Source organism: Protopterus annectens, chromosome 2.part1 (assembly GCF_019279795.1).
Source record: "Protopterus annectens isolate FY-2018-M chromosome 2.part1, PAN1.0, whole genome shotgun sequence".
Lineage (NCBI taxonomy): Eukaryota > Metazoa > Chordata > Ceratodontiformes > Protopteridae > Protopterus > Protopterus annectens.
In genome coordinates, this window is record NC_056729.1 from 862,024,668 (window position 1) to 862,040,214 (window position 15,547).

The 15,547-nt window shown below is 41.0% G+C and overlaps 1 protein-coding gene across 1 annotated transcript in view; it reads right to left on the bottom strand.

Moving 5' to 3' along the window:
- Positions 1 to 15,547, bottom strand: part of LOC122794258 (cytochrome P450 4V2) — a 1,013,082-nt gene that overhangs the window by 696,676 nt on the left and 300,859 nt on the right. The gene's annotated exons all lie outside the window — the stretch shown is intronic.

Sequence of the window (15,547 nt, forward strand, 5' to 3'; positions counted from 1 at the left end):
GGAATACCTCCGGCCATCACCTGAAGACACCCTGAATTGGCCAGCTTGCCTGGTACTTAGAAAAATACTACTGAGAAGACCTACCCAACAAGATTGTGTAAATTAATCCATCCCGAGTGCTCTCGCCCTGCTTTAAACGCAAAAGGAATACCTCCGGCCATCACCTGAAGACACCCTGAATTGGCCAGCTTGCCTGGTACTTAGAAAAATACTACTGAGAAGACCCCCTAACAAGATTGTGTAAATGTATGTTGCTTAACACTAATTAAATGTAGACTTGATGTACTATCTATAGAGTTAATCTGCTCTCCCGTGTGCGCGCTCTAGCAGCCTACTGCAGACCATTTGCCCTCTCTCCTTCCTGTTATCACTAGCCTTGAATATATTTAAACCTAAGACTGGTCCAACTATCCCTGCTGTTTGCTATCTCCTTCTACCGTTAGGTGGCAGCATCTACCAATATAAATCCTAGATATTCTTTATAATCCCAACAAGTTTTATTTTTTTACAAACGGTTGCGAGTTAATAACCTTAGACTGTATATATCTTCTCCCCCCTGCTAAAACACCCTCTGTAAAGGCAGCCTTCATTTTCTGGCTGGAAATATTTAGCTCATACCTTCCAACTACAGCCTTTAAACTGCTCTTTGTTGATACTTTTTCTGCCATACGAACCTCGAGCATTCATTCCCGCTCCATTCACCCTACGGGCTCACTCCGCTCCCCACCCTTTCCCCAATTCTCACCCGCCCCCAGTACTCCTAGCTTTATTCCTATCTTACCCCACCCTCTCAGCTTTATTACCCAATACCAGCTCCCCCTCATTATTCCTCCCACCTATAGCCATCCTTCTTAAACTCTGTAATCTGTACCCCACCCAATAATTATAGTCCCCTCCTCTTTCCTTAAATCTCTAGAATACCTCCATCACTTTTTAAACTCTTTCTTCTTCATAGCCTTCTCTATTTTCCTAACCACTCATACCACTCTCTCTTTCCTCCAACATGCTCTCCTCAAGTTATCACACCCTCCAGTCCCCCAGCCTCCTCTTTCTGTTCCTACTTCACTTATACTATGCTACCTCATATTTCACCTATGCTTGTCCAATGCCACCTACAAAGACAACTATCATAAAAATCCACCTTCTCCCTCACTCTTACTCCCATTTCCACTCTATATCCTCTTCTCTCATTCAGCCCAACCCTCTGCACCTATTCCACCCTAAACTCTTCTCTAAAGTCAAGACACTGTCACCTGTTCCAATCTACAATCTACCAAAATTCATGCCTGGCAGACCAATATGGCTAAAGGATATCTCCTTCAACAACCTAGTCCAAGCTGGTGATATCCATCCTAACCCTGATCCTACATCCTTTATTGACAACACTCATCTCTTACCCTCTTCCTCCTATCTCAACACCCTAAAGATTTTTACAATTAATGCACAAAGTCTAAACAACAAAGTACACCAATTTCAAGCTTGGTTAAGCCATAACCAACCAGATATCTTAGCCATCTCCGAAACCTGGCTCAAGCCCTTTATCTCCGACTCTGAGATTCTGACCCCAGGATTTCATTGTCTCAGAAATGACCGACTAAATAAAAAAGGTGGAAGCACTGCCCTAGTCTACTCCAATCTTCTTACCTAAATTCCCCTCAAAATTCCAATTACTCAATTCCAGAACTCTGAACTAACTGCTGGAATTCTAAAACTAAATAAACATAAAAATATCTGCATCACTGCCCTATATATCTCACCTGGTAACAATATCTCTACACTCAAAAATATTCTCCTATGGGCCTCTACTAAAATTAACTATGAAAGTTATATCTTTGGTGATGTGAATATTGACTGGAATAAAATCAATTGCCCCTCTCCCTCCTTATCCATTAACCTCTATAACTTCACTCAAATAATCCTCTCCACCACTCAACCTAACAAAATAAACCATCCCGGATCCACTATAGACTGGATCCTAGTCTCAGATCCAAATAAAATAACCAAATTCTGGCACAATTCCTGATATCTTTAGCGACCACCTCCCAGCCTTCATGCATCGCTCAACTAGTTCCTCCCCACACCAGCATCAATACATTCAAACTCGTAACTTCAGTAGCTTCAACCCAACTACTTTCTCAAATACTTTCAAACAAATGAACTGGCAAATTCTAAACATCCTTCCTCTTGACAAGGCTATAGCATACTTCAACTCTGTCTTCTTTGATACTTTAAACTCACTAGCCCCACTAAGAAACAAAAGGATAAAAACTAAAACTGCTTCTTGGCTATCCAAAGAGACAAAACAGATTATACACCACAAACTATGGAAGCTTTACCAAAACAATAAACTGGACAATACCTTGCTCCAATATAAACAGCTCCGGAACCATGCAAAACGACTAATCACCAAAGACAAAAATCCTACTATATCAAACTTCAGTCCAATAACAATAAAAGCCCCCAAAAATTCTGGAACTCAATAAACTCACTCCTCAATCCAGGCTACAAGAATAATCCCTGTCCTGACCCAAGTAAATCTGACCTCGAACTAGGCTCTAAATTTAACTTTTCATAGAAACTATTACTACCCTCACCAAGACATTTCCCAATAATAACCCAACTGCTCTATACTCTCCCCCTTCTAACTCACCTCATCTATTTGAAATCAAACCCATCTCCACTAACTTTATAAAAAAACTTTTGTCCAAACTTAAACCTTGCTCTAACGCTCCCAACAATATTCCCTCTTCCTTCCTAAAATGTGCTGCTGATGGCATTGCTCTCCCAATCAGCATCATTATCAACCGATCCAAAAAAAAATCATACATCCCCAAACTCTGGCGCTCAGCTTATATTCTTCCTCTTCATAAAGGAGGCAAAAATACCAGCAGCTCAAACTTTTGCACTATTACTTTGCTCTCACCAATCTCCAAAATCCTAGAAAAATGCATCCCACCTCCAACTTATGCCTTTCCTGACCCAAAACAATCTTCTTACTCCTCCCAGCATCGCTTCCATCCAGGCCATAGCACAATAACTGCTCTACTCTCTTTCCTAGAAACTGTAAATCAAGCCTGAGATTCAGGGCACTTAGTTACTACTGTTTTACTCGATCTGGCTAAAGCTTTTGATACTGTTCCACACAAGCACCTTCTCTGTCATCTCTCAAACCTTAATCTCTCACATAACGCTTTATCATTGTTCTCCAGCTACCTCAGACAGATCACAGGCAGTCAAATGGAAGAACGCCATCTCTTCCTTCCTACGTACCCCAACTGGCATACCACAGGGATCCAACCTTGGGCCAATGCTTTTTAACATCTTCATCAATAACTTTTACACTGCTATTCCTGATGCTAAAATCATTCAATACACAGACAATTCAACCTTAGTCTGCTCTGCCTCAAACTTCTCTGAATTGCTGACTAAAACCCAAACTGCCTTCTCAACAACTGAAAACTGGATGCGCCAAAACCACCTCTCTCTCAATGTAAATAAATTAAGGATTCTACTATTCCCTCCCACAAAGACCCTCTTCTATGATAAAAACAACTTCAAAGTCTATAGTCAAACCACCTCACCTATAATAGTGGTCCCCTATGCCAAACTACTTGGCATTACTGTAGATGAACACCTCAAGTTTGATATTCATATTCAACAAAATATTAAGAAAACCCACCAAAAGCTAGGTATGCTGTAAAGGAATAATCGCCTTCTCTCCAACTCTACCAGGCAAACTCTGGCTTTGACTTATCTTCTTCCTTCCTTCCTTATTATATGGAGCCCCCCTCCTAACCAACCTGTCCTCCTCTATCACCTCTAAACTAGAAAACTGCTACAACAAAATCTCTAAATTTGCCTCTAAATCTAAAAATACCACCCATCACTGCCTAACCCTACAATCACTGAATTGGCTTGAACTCCCAAACTACCTAGACTCTCTCCAGCTCACTACTGCACATAGACTCATATTTCACCCAACAAAATGTCCCGCTCTAACTAACATCCTTCCCCCTTATACACCCAACAGAGCTCTCAGATCTGAAAATCAGAACTTAAATACTATCCATAAACCTAAACATTCTGCTGGCCAACTTCTCCTATCTTTCTCACTAGGAAAAAAATGGAATTCCCTTCCCTCCACACTATGAACCATACCAAACTCAGAAAACTTCAAAACCCAACTATTCAAACACCTGTCCACTAAATGGAAATGTACCTGCCTTCACCCAACCTAATCCAAGGGGGTTCGCTCTCTGGTTCCCAAGCTCTACAACTCTCATAGTTATATTCCTATGAGCCTATCTAAGCTCTCAACAATTTCTATAGCTTCTCTCTAAGCTCTCGACAACTCCTACAGCTACCCTCACACAGCCCAACCTCGTAAATATTGTAAATAGCATTCTACTGTAGGTGTGTATTTAACGTGTATTTACAATTTCTTAAAAGGTTTGTATGTAAACTGTTTCCACATCTAACACATCTGTTTTCCTCAAATGAAACTGTATGATCCCTACCTTCAAGCTTAATGAATTTAACTATGCATGATATTGAATGCATTTTTGAGTAACTATTCTACATAATATTATCTTTAATATTAACTATCAGTTGTATCTAAATTGTATAATGCATCTTGGAGCTTTTCTCCCTGGGTCTCCACTGAAAATAGGTCAATTCGGCCCAGTGGACTTCGCTGGTATCAAACTGCAAATAAATAAAAAATAAATAAATGACATGCGTGACACACAACCAGACCACAACAGGCACACTGTGTACAGGCCCTCAACAACATGCAGTGCAGCTAAGTCCAGTTAATCTTGCTACTATTATACACCTGTCAGATATGTGAGGAGTGGGAGATAGCGATGCACCTTCACCTAACACACAGTGCACCCGCGTACACAATACTATTGTAGCCCTGTACAGCACAGTGGCTACACCTATACAAATGTATGTGCCAATATGTTACAGCACCTGTAAATAGGCTCCTGTGATGACCAATGTGATGCATCACAGTTAACTCAACCACAAGTGAACATGCACATATTGCAATATGGCTAAGCATAACAGTTGTGTGCATGGAAAACTGTCTGCCCTTAATATGCCTACGGTATTGGTGAGCCACAAGAAGGCAGTTCCACACTCACTGGCTTCAGGCAGCTGTTGCGCAAACACACCAGAGGGACCTATGTAGTAGTGGGGGAGAGGTACTCTCAGCACATACACATGTGGCATTGGTACAGGATAATATGTACATTTCTGAACATGTATACTACAAGCTGTGATATTACCCAACTTGCTAACATTCACAATAGGTGTGCACTCATATGCATTAGAAAACCCCACCCAAAAATGCAGTTTGACCTGACATATGCATCTAGGTAAGCAAAGGCTGCCATTATGAATGCTACAGTATTGAAGTGATGTTCACTGGGGCCTTACCTGGACACTCCTTGACTGTTGCCTTTCCTCCTACCTCCACGACATATGCTGTGATTATTTCCTGGGATGTGGTGGCTGCACCAAGGTTTGCAAGGAACTCTTCTATGGTTGCGAGTGGAGCTTGCATAGCAGGCCCTCCACCTGTGCCAGCATGGTCCCTGGCCACGGCTACAGCCCTTTGCCGTGCATTGTGTATGAGGTCTGTGGCATAGTGTCAGACCTGTTCATAGGTCCGGTCACGGTGGCACACATTGTTGACAGTCACTACCAGTTCCTCCCACAGGGCAGTGCATTCCTTCAGGTTTTGCCAGCTCCTTCTCAACAGTGCCCTGCGATGGAGTCTGAGGGCATCAATGATTGCCACAGTCTCGGCTTCTGAGAAGGACAGGTGCTGTCTGTGGTACATTCCACCTGAAAGACATGAACAGGGGAACATATCACAGGACCGCATACATTGGCCACCATTATGTATAGACCCTGCACATCCACTTTTGCTAGCACTATCCACCGCTAACACCCACATCATACCCGTGCCATCTATTAGCAGAGTATGCATGTGGGTATTGTCAGCATACTGGCATTACAGCATGCATTTCCCTCCTGATCTTGATGTTTAATGTTCCCCCAAATGAGGACCATTAATGTGCATAATCCTCCATTCATCATTCACATCAGACAGCACATGCAGCAGCTGGGGACATCACAGAGGTTCCCCACCAAGGAATACCAGGCCATCGAACATCACACCTATAGGCTATAAGGCCAACCCTCTACCTGGTTTCATACATACTCCTCAGGGGTGACGTCACTATGGCATGCAAGGTAATCACAAACTTCACATTGCTGGCACTGCTGCATGAGTACAAGCCATGCTCCACTGTGTTAATACACACACACACACACAGACACACACACACACACACAATTTGGTGAGTGCCTGGACTGGGCTTATAGACAGCTCACATGTGTGTTACACACGAGCACCCTGCGGTGGAATGGGCAACCTGTCCACATCAGGCAGGGAAGCTACCTAAACCTTTGCCGGCATAACCTGGTCAACTGGATGGTTAACAGCACATACACCCTTGGGATACCACCTGTGTCCCTGTTGATGGAGACATTGGCTTCTGCCTTGCATACGTATGGGCTAACATGTGGCCTAGGCATATGTCTGCTCAGGGCCCATAGCCTAGTAACCTGAGATGGTACCAAGACTACCAGAAATGGCCTAACTGCTGTGACAAACTGTGTTGTGTTAACGCACATCATTGCCATCGACTGCTGGATGTCCCCTATGGGCAACGTTACAGTACGTCATCCAGCCTACATCCGACAAATAGGTGAGTACTACTAATGGTGCATGTGAACATTCCAGGAACATCTGAGGGATAGAATAACAGCAGTGCATATGTGGTGTAGGGTGACCTCCTCATAGGTGTCTGACATCTGCAGTACCCAGATGTTTGCAGAATGGGTACATGTGTATGATAGATGCAGACCCCCCCTACAAGACAAATGTGTATTTCCGCACACCAGTTGGACAATACGTGATGGTTGTCCAGAGTTTGGGGAATGTGTCTGTGACATACCAGTCTCCTGGGGACACACTACTGGTACATGGATATCTGTTACCGTATCTATTCCCTTACATTGTATGCTTTTTTTAATTTCTCCAAATCTTCTGGGTTTCTAATACCATGATGGGAATGGACCCCATTCCTAAGTCAAAGTATGATTAAAGTTCATGAAATTAGTATTGTTTCAATCTTTGATGTTAGCCAAAAGTGCTCTTTGCAGTACCCGCAATGTGCCCAGTAATGACTCCTTCTGCAGTTTGTATGGAGTTACATGGATTGGTAACATATCTAAGTACAATTGTAGATTCTTTTTTATTAGACCCGTTGCTCCTACTACGGTTGGAACTGTCTGGGTATCTTTCTTCCACATTGCTCTCATTTCTGCCTGAAGATCCTGATATTTTATGACTTTGTGTGTCTCTGTACACAAGACACTGTAGTCACTGGGTGTGGTGATTTCAATGATCAATGCTACTTTTGTCTTCTTTTCTTAGACCACTATATCCAGTTTTCTGGGATTTATTTTTTGAACTGTTGGTAATGGGTGATCCCATGTGATATAAACTTCATCATTTTCTGTGATGCTCTGTGGGTCATGTTTCCAGTGGTTTCAGCCACTTCGATACCATAATGCTTGCACAATCCCCGGTGCAACAATCTTAGCACATTATTATGCCTTTCAGTATACAGTCCTTCTGCCATTAGTATGTCGCAACCAGCAACAAGGTGTGAAACTGTTTCCAATTCAGTTTTACAAAACATTTGTCTATTCTCCAACATGTTCAACGGACTTTGCAAACCGTGTATGTAGCCCACTGTCTTGGGCTGCCAATATTAACTTTTCATCTCTTGGTTTGAATTTGTCTCTCAACCATTCCTGAGTTTGTTCCTGATCAACATGAGGTTCTTCCAGAAGTTTTCTATACTTGCAACTATATTTATGCTTTTTCCACATTTCTTGCCTTCTCAACTGGTCCTTCACCTTATATTCTTTCTTTTTTTTTTGGCACATTCAACTGTTGCCTGATTTTTATCTACTTCTGGTTTGATTTCCATTCCTGCTTGACGCCAACATGCTTCTGCTAAATTAAGCAGAGAAGTCATCTTAGATTTATTCTCTTCATGTTTCAAGACTTTCACTACATTTGTGTCTTGTAAGATCAGCAGATATGAGTGGAGTCCCACAATTGCAGATCTAGACATGTAATCAATTTCAAGGAGCATATCCCTCCTTTGGAACAGGGAATATATAATCTTGGTATGCACTGATTTTTTATAAATCATTTGGTGGGCATGAAGTATCCTTTTGTTTTCGTAACCAGTCTATCCAACACATTTTGGGGCCAGTCAATCACTCCAAAACTGTAAGTTAGGACAGGAAGAGCAAACTGGTTTATAGCTTGGATTTTCTTCCTAGATGTAATCGCTGTTTTCAGAATTAAGTCTTCTGAAGTATTCCTTACTAAGCCTTATTCGCATTTGCTCATGTCTTATTGTTGATCATTCATCAATTCCCAAATATTTATACACTCCTTCTTGCTCAAGTTCTTTTATATCACATTCTTATCCCAAACTGACATTTTCCTGCTTTAAAGGTTACTTTTACACACTTATCAAGACCAAATGACATTCTTATATAATCTGAAAAAGTTTTGACACCTGCAGCTGTGCTTTCAATTCCTCATCTGATGAGCTATACAGTTTTAAATCATCGACAAAGAGAAGATGAGTATTTACACTTTGTTGTTTTTTTTAGGAGCCAAATTGTAGCCATGGCCTAAGTTGTTAAGTAAACAGCTTAATGGATTAATGGCAAGGCAGAATAGCAACAGTGACAGAAAGTCACCCTGGAATATCTCCCTTTGAATTTTTATCCCTGGGATAATAATCTGCCCTTTAACATGGCTTAATTGCAAAGTGGACTGCCACTGTTTTGTGGTCACTGTAATGTAGTCAATCAGTGTAGGGTGTGTCTTATACATTTTTAAGCATGCCTTTTATTCATGAATGTGGGATACTATCAAATGCTTTTTTGTAGTCAATCCATGCCATACTTAGATTCTTCCCCTTTTTACAGTTCTCCGCTATGACTTTATTTAACAACAAACAATCCTTTCTTCCATATGACTTTCTTTTATTGCCCTTTTGTTCTACTGCCATAATTGAGTTTTCTTCTAAAGGACTATAAACTCTTGTCGGCATCAATTCCCATGTATAGTTTATACATCGTCGGAAGGCAAGTTATTGGTCTATAATTTTTGGGGTAGCTTGCAGATTCACTCTTGAGTAGGATCATTGTTTTTCCTGTTTTTAACCAGGTTGGTGTCTGTTCAGGGTGCACATATAAATAGTTGGCTAAATCTTTGTACAAAGATATTAATACTTTCAGCCAAAAGTTAGGTACTGCATCTGGGCCTGGAGTTTTCCAATTAGAGGCTTTCCTTAACTTTGTTTTAATCTCTCTGACTGTTACTTCATCCCATTTCATGTCCTGTACCTTTAACCCTCTTATTCTTTCTTTTATTTCTTCTATCCATTTATGTTCCACAGGATCTTCATAGATACTGCTCCAAAATAACTACTTTCCCTTTTTTGGCAGTCTTTCAATTCCTTTACCTTATTTCCCAATTCTCTATAAAATATTTTTGGTATCAATAAATTGCTTATTTTTTTACTTTTCCTTTATATTTATCTTTGTATCTTCTAAGTTTTTCCACCTGTGCTGAAATTTGTAGTTTATTTGCGATAGTGCATGATAGATCCTGGTCTGTTCTAATACAGTGCATTTATGACATCTATCTTTGTTGATCTGTTCCCTCTTCTATAGTCTTCTAACAGTGACACTTCTTGTCTGGTTGCTTTACAGTTTTCTCTATTCGATATTTCCATGATGGTATTCAATTTCTCCCCTTCCTTTCCCTCACTACCCTGTGTTCTTGTGGTAAAACATTATCAGTTATTAATTTAGAAACACAGTAATATATCCTGTTTACTTCTGTTATCACATGAATCTCTATGGACTGTCCTAATTACTGTGCTCATCTGTTTTATCAGACTTCTAACTTTTGGGGTTTTATTGACCTTCTGCAGTCTATTTCTCTCATTGATCTTAATATAGCTATCCATGTCTATTAAATCAAGCAACTCTTCTCTGTTCATTTCTTCCAAACTGAGGGTACATCCCTTGTTTTCTGTTTCCTGTGGGAATTCTATAGAAAGTTCTACAGCATCTTCCTGTGGCATGTTCGCTTCAACTTCATCCTGTGCCATCTGTTGCTCTGTCAAATGGGAATTCACTGGCCTATCACTCTTCAACATTAACTGCATCAGTTTCCACAGTTTCCTGTTCCTTCCCTTGCTGTCTAGCTTCAAGTGAACATTTATACTGGATTCCTGTGGAAGGCTCCAAATTATCTTCATATGGCACCTGACCAATTGCTTCCTGTTCTACTGGTTTCCCCTTAATCTGGATATCCATTACACTATCCTGTTGTGGGTGCTTTCTGAATTAGATTTTCTCAACTGAATCTTTCACTTTGCAGGTACTCCATAACCTCAGTTTCTATTTCTTTAACTTCTCCATTGCTAATCTCCTTTTCTACTTTTCCTCTGTCTTATTTTCTGTGTTGTAAAGTTTTCCATGTCCAGATTCCTTTGCCTGTATTTCTCTTTAAATATCTTTGGATCTGCTCTTTTTGTACTGGTTAGTTGTGCTTTCTCCTTTGCATAAATATTACACCATATTAAATCTCTTTTTCTTTCCCATGTCCATATTTCTTCTTCTGATGTTTCTTGATCTTCCTGTTTCTCCCTACTTTGGGGACTCACTCCATCCTGCTGTGATGTAACCTGTATTACACCTTCTACACCAAATCCTTCACTTCGCAGGCACTCCATAACTTCAACTTCTATTTTTTAATTTCTACTTTAATCTTCTTTTCTACGTTCCATCTTTGTGATATTTCTTTTATTGTGAAATTTTCCATATCTGGATGCCTTTGCCTATATTTCTCTTCAAATATCTTTGGGGCTGCCTTCTTTACATTGATTTATAATATACTTTGCATAAATATTGTACCATATCAAATCTCTCTTTCTTCCACACGTCTATATTTCTTTTTTATACTTTTCAAATATCTCTTGGTTTTGTTGTTTATATTTTCGCACTTCTCAGATGATTCTTTTTCCAAACAGATCAAGGTTTCTTGATCCATATACTGTTTTTCACAAATCTTTTGTATTAATGAACACAAATGATCATTTGAAGCTTCTGACAATTTTTCTTGTAGAAGTATTTTTCTTTCCTCTGATTTCTCTCTTAATCATTTTGTATGTCTTGTGACTGGAAATTATGGGCTATTTGCATAGTAATAACAATACATAATTTCTTTCTTATCCTCAATAGTCCACTGTATCGTCTTTATGGCTCTTCTTTGGCCTATCAGTTTTTGTGGACTACTACTTCCTTCTACAACAGGGGGCCATCCTCCCCCTGGGCCTGAAACCATTGTAGTACTGTTTCCGTGTTTTGAGGATTCTACACTGTCATCTTTTCCAGTCCTGGTACCAGTGCACCTACCAGGATTGGGCGCTTTTTTTATCCTGGGTCTTGTGCACCCAGCTATCTTTTTTTGTTTTTGACTTACTTCTATCCATGATATATGCTATATAAATACAGTCTATATATCAGTGTCACCTTTGTGAGATATTGTGACTTGAGGATGAATTCAATTTCAGCACTACTGCTCTCCTTTGCTTGCTGACTTTTCACCTCTCCATTCCCAATATATGCTCAGTATCTGCGCACTGCTGCTGAGACAGAGCCAGCATCTCCCCACTACTACTACCTATAACCTGATGTCCTCCTGCAGGGGTTCACCAGGTATGCTAGCCATAGGTGTCAGGCAATCAGATACAGGTGTGGAGTACACAGTGACCTAGCCAGAGTACACCAGGAATGGTCAGGGAGACCTGGACAATCTGTGAAATAATCCTGTATGACATTGGAAAACTGGGAGGGGCTCAATGACAGTACATGATGTGATTTGCCAGCTGTATCCACCAGTATGTACTGTCAGTGTGATGCCCCTGCACTGGCCCAGTAATCAAAGAGCCTCAATCCTCACCACTAGCACCAGTGTGAGACGTAGACAATGGGAGGATGACAAGTAGATACACAGTAAGGTACATTACCCTTCAGAGCACACAGAGATCACAGTCAGTCTGGGCCTGGTTTCTCCCTGTCTCCCCAGATCCCCAGTAAGACTCCCCACTGGCACAGCTATATGGTTAACATCTCAGCACAGCGATCAAGCCAAGACCTACATCACCCTCTCTGTTCGACCAGGGCTTCTTGTCCCTGTTAAAGTAGCTGACACACACTCACTTTGGATTTGATTATAAATCACTCACACACACACACACACACTACTGGGAAAGGCTGGCACAGGTTTACTACCTATGGCCCCTTCTGCCCAGACTAAAAGGTAATTCTGACTGCCACAATCCAGCTCTTTATCAGCTACTGTAAGGCCCTTACCAAAGAGTGACAAATCCTACCGTGTAATGTGTCTATTATCCATATGGTTAGTGTGATGAAGAGCAAGGCTACTGCAGTGGGCTATACAGTGCCACCAAATAGAAATGCAAGTACTCTAACAGCTTACTTATCTCTAAACAGACCAGCCACACTTTCAAGGTTTAACTATATTTAATAATAACTAATAAGGGAGCAAGACAATACTCAATCAAGAAAGTATCTACAGAGTTCAGAACTACAGAAAATATTTTAGACAACATTGCATGACAGTCTCAAATAAATACAGCAACCATCAAAAGTGATCTTTACTATATTCCCATATATGTATACTAAATCACTTTTTCCTATTTCCTTACTATTAGCAAGGAAAATGCAGATGGGCAGATGTCAGACACAAAGACACATATGAACTTCAAAGGTCTTTCTCTGAGACATGTCTGGAGTTAATAATCAACATTACTGCTGGGTTAGCTCAGATTACATCACTCTTTGTCAACTGCCTTCAGTTCCCAGGCTAACAGCATGTAACATACATTTACTCATCTCGGCGTCCAAAGTACACATCTCGCATATGTTTGTGTAGAAGTGGAATTTATAACACAGTTGAACACTCTCACATTTTATGTTTCAAGATAATACAAGAACCTGTAGCTGTAGACATTTATGTCTGCTTACTGCACTGAAGCTGAGATAACACATTCGTAAAATAACTACAGCTTATTTTCTTGAAGTTTTGCAAGTTATCTCTGTATGGTCAAAACTTCCAGCTTCTACTATTAATACATACATTTGCACAGGTAACACTTTATATACATCTCTGTTCTTCCCAAGTACAGTACACTGTGGTTACATTCTTGAAGCTCAGTCATATCTCTCAACCTCTTAGAGCAATTAATGTGGACAAAGGTACAAATAAAGGTGTGACAAAGGGCCAGAGTGACACTTTTTAAATATTGCTCTTACAAACTTAGACATCTGATAGAATAACTGGTTTTGTATTTGCATGACTTTCCTGAAGGATATGACATTTGACATTTGAAATGTGTGCTACTATTTTATGACTTCAATCTTTAATGATTTGCCATTGATTTGCCAGGGAAAAAAAGTCTGAGAAACTGACTAAAGATATGAGGCAAATGTGCACATTCTGCAAAAATGTGGACAGTTGAGAGGTATGAGCTCAGTACATAACATACAGTTCAACACACACTTCTGCACCAGTAGTTTAATATCCACATAACATACATTCTCTTAGATTTGTAAGACAAGCATATGAGTCACACTCATTTTTACCAATGGCATATGATTATTTAAAAAAATACCAGTTAGCTGGGCTGCCAGTGTCACTACTGTTTAAATTCCTATTTACCATGACTGCATCCCCTCATCTGCATTCCATTACATGCTTAATTGTATGACACACCTGGTATAGTGCTGTAGACCTTTGTCAGAAGAAATCCACTGGTAGTGTAGTAAAAAAATTGCAGTCTGTCTTCATGAAGAAGGTGTCAGACCTGTTTACCATAGACAGCAGCTTGCGTTTAGTAGGTAATGCTCATGAAGAGGTGATGGCCTATGCACCAATCTGCTGCTCCCACTTGCTAATGGCATCCAGAACAGCTGGGATGCCTTTCCATTAGCCAATGCCATGGCAACACCGTGCTATAATTAAGGCCTTCATGTGGGCCTTGCCCCTTTTCCTGACCTGTGGGGTGGACATTATCAAGGTGCAGGAGCTACAGCTTCACAGAGGGCAGGTGGAAATGCTGTCTACTGTTTGGATGGATGTGTTATATCCACAGTTCTGCATGCTATGACTGGCCATTGTTAACAGACTTTCACATTCTGTAGCAGTGTATTGTGTAAATATGTGTTGGGGTGAGTGAGGAGACAGGCAGATGTGACAGTCATACATACTTTTCTATCTGACTGAGCATGCTGTTACAGTTGCTGCTGGTCTATCAGCTGGGTATGTCTGTAGGGAGAGACTGTGACATATGTCCATTAAAACCTCAACATCACCCCCCCCAAACCTTTATGTTTGGCTGTTGTGTGGATGTGCTGCTCGAGGTGTTTGTGAGCAAGGTCAGGTCTGTAGCAGGTAGCTGGACATACTGCTGCATATGTAGCAGGACACAGCTGCTGCATTTTGGCCAGGAGTCAGACTAGGGATTGTGAAGACATTGGGGGACAGCAAGCTGTCACTATCAGTGAGGGTGAGGTGTCAGCTGCTGTGTCCCAGCATGGCCTGGTTGAGGGTACCCACAACAGACCAGGTGAAGCATGTGCCTGTGGTGCATATGTTACATAATAGTGCCATCCAGAGAGCTGTAGTCAACATTTACTACACATATTCATAATTGTGAGATGTGTCCCACTCTGCAGGGCTTTAAAGTGCTACTGTGGGTGGCAGTGACTGCAGTAGGAGCAACCAGTTTTGCAGGACATGTAGGGCTCAATTATTCCTATGTAGTATTGACATGCCTGTAGTTATCATGCCACAGACTGGGCTGTGTGCCAGAACTGTGAGTGTCTAGATGTGACAGATGCTAGAGATGTTACAGGTAGAGCTACCGAGCCATTAATCTGACATGTGTATTTGTAAGACATATGTGCATGCATACTCTGTGTAACACAAGATTTGCATGGACATGTGTGTTCCAATGGGTATGACATTGACACAGAGCTGTCTGCCATGGCTTTTGTAACCCCAATCTGCACTGCCTTGCCAGTATGTGGGCACACAAGGTAGGTTTTATGACAACCCTGCCATAAACAGGAGGCACACCTATGGATAGTCAGCAACAGTCTGATATTGTAGGCCTCCTGTACATCCAGCAGCATTTATTTGATGTGTACTGGCTGTGTGTGTGTGTGTGTGTGTGTGTGTGTGTGTGTGTGTGTGTGTGTGTGTGTGTGTCAGATGCTCTAGTATGGTGTGATTTGGACCACTATATATAGGAGTGCTGTGCGAATGGCAATTAGGATA